This window comes from Halyomorpha halys, unplaced genomic scaffold (assembly GCF_000696795.3).
Source record: "Halyomorpha halys isolate HHAL.00 unplaced genomic scaffold, Hhal_1.1 Scaffold1688.1, whole genome shotgun sequence".
In the NCBI taxonomy this organism is placed as follows: Eukaryota; Metazoa; Arthropoda; class Insecta; order Hemiptera; family Pentatomidae; genus Halyomorpha; species Halyomorpha halys.
This window is the reverse complement of record NW_027110153.1, coordinates 78459-81016: the sequence shown is the minus strand read 5'-3', so window position 1 is coordinate 81016 and position 2558 is coordinate 78459. Positions and strand designations below refer to the sequence as shown.

The 2558-nt window shown below is 35.2% G+C and overlaps 1 protein-coding gene across 1 annotated transcript in view; it reads left to right on the top strand.

The window, feature by feature from the left end:
- Positions 1-2558, top strand: part of LOC106690373 (uncharacterized) — a 22993-nt gene that overhangs the window by 4637 nt on the left and 15798 nt on the right. The window lies entirely within an intron of this gene.

The window sequence follows — 2558 nt, the reverse complement described above, 5'->3', positions numbered from 1 at the left end:
ATATATAAAAAATTATAACCCCCCATTTTTAATAAAGAAATGTATAGTTTATATATTCTTGTGACTTTTTCTTGCGTTGGCTTTCCAAATATGTATCAAATATAAAATACACCAGTGGAGTTATTTATTACTTTTCAAATGTTAAACGTAAGTTAGTTTTTCATTGTATAAAGTTTTATAAATTTTTAATAAATCCCGACACAATCGTTTTTAATTTTTTATGATAAAAATTTTTAACACGGTCGTTTCTGATATCTGTGCATTCATTTTCAAATTATAAATCTACAATTAAGTAAACATTACGTGTAAATTTTTTCAAAATTAATTTAAGAACAATAATTTTAAGAAATACGTGTAATGAAAAATAACGAGTTGCTTAGTTTACTAATTAGTCATACTTTTCGTTTTTTATTACTTTCTAGGAATTTCGTCAGACTTTAAGATGATTGAAAAACTGCCATTTTTTATCTAGAAATACTTCATAAACGTTGTTTGTTATGACGATTATGCTATAAAAAATATGATAGAATTTATGAAAACTTCCAAAAAAATTATACAGTTATATCGAGGAACCCTTAAATAACAAAAATAACTAAGAATTTATAAAACTTCCAAAAAAATTATTCAGTCATATCGAGGAACCCTTAACTAACAAAAATAACTAATATATTTGAAGTATTAAATTAAAGTATTTTTCTCCACGAACATTTCTTTATTCTGATTTCGTTCATTAAAAGATATTGTTTTTGTTTCCCAAGTTTTATTGCATGCAAAAATGTCCGTGATCTCATCATAGTTTATAAAAACAGGTTGTTTGTGGTAGACCATATTGGAGTTAACCTTTGTTAAATAATCGTGCGCCTCAAATAATTTTTAATCACTTTTCGCTTGCTGGAACTATTTTCTCCAGGTGAAAATGGAACCGGGTTGGTTAGGAGTATTTATAAGGCTGCGATGCACCTCTAAAGGTATTTTCATGTAGTAAACAATGTGAATAATATAGTGAGATCTTTTAAACCTCTCTCTATCGCCAGCCGATGGTGTTTGAAACTTCCAATTTCAAAATTTAATCATTCCTTATAAAAGATAGTTCTTGAACCCATGAAAGTTATTATTTTATAAATTGAGCAAACAGAAATATCGTTACTTTATCTTGTCGAAGTGGGTTATTTTCTTGATTATTCTGCTTCTCCAGAAGGCCTCGACAATGCGCGTTCAGTTTATAAGGTAAGATAGTTGACAAGGATAGGATGAGACTTACGGGTGATACCCGTTATATCTCGGGGGATGGTAATCTCGTCCTACTGGGTACTATTCTGGTAACACGAGGGAGGAATGCAGACCTGAAGGGTAGCTAGCCTCCAGAGTAATCCAGAAAGGTGCCTTCGTCCTGCCGGGTATGATTCCGACAGAGACAAAGGAGGTATTTAAGCCAGGAGGGTTACGAAGGGATAACAGGTAGAGGAGAGAGATTATGTCAAGGGTGAACAAAAAATTACAACTATTTAGAAATCAGAATCGGCTATTAACTGAAACTGTCTCAAGCAGAGGCTGTGGATCAGTGTTCTTCTGTGATCTTTTAGGGGTACTCCAAAACCCTGCTTTATAGGTCTAGTGCATACGGCTGTGACCGAGAAGCGGTTTTCTCTTATCTGCTTGAGGCTACCTCAACAGAACCTCTTTGTTCCTCTCGCTACAATCTCAAGATGAAATATCGCTTGAAATTTGCTGCCCCATAAATTCTCTCGCCCGATTAAAGTGCCTATTTGCCCCCCTACCTGCGCATCGTTCCCATTCCATGTTTAAACCACAGCATAAACAAACTAAAAAGAGGTGGCACCTGGCTTAGCGTGGGTGTCAGCAGACCAGGGCAGAGGGACATTTTGCCGCTTTCTTATTTAGATATTTCAATTTCAAAAGACTAAAATGACACAGTAGACAGTAATTCTAAAGAACTTTGTCGTTTATTATACAGGTTACAAATAAAAAAGTCATGAAATGAAATAGTTCAAATTTCGATAAGATATTACCATTATTTATTTTGAAATTTTGTCACCCCCTACTATGTACACAAAGTTGATAGTTAAATAAGTAGAAGTACGATCAATAATATTATCTATACTTGAAGAGGAGAGCGGTGGCAGCGTAGTAAGGCGCGGTGCTACTAACTCCAAGGACCCAGGTTCCAATCCGGCTGGACAGAAAATTGTTTTCTGTTACACTTTAGCCGTGAATCAACCCTGCGGGTTCTGGAGCTCTCCTGGGGTCCACCCAGCCTCATAAATTGGATACCCTTAATTGAGTAAAAATTGGGCGGTCGAGTGTCATTCTGAGAAAATTACCTTCTTGCACAACCGTTGGTCTAGTAACAGTACTTTTTTACAAAGTACTGAACCCCTGACCCTTTATGGGTTGATTTTAATAACTATTTGAATGCTTGAAAAAAAAAAAAATTCCTGTTAATATAATATTGCTTTAGTGCACTTGCTCAGCCTCCACTGGCTCATTACCAGTGATGCGGCGAGAGGGATGCGCTGGGATCTCTTGAGCTCTGCTCT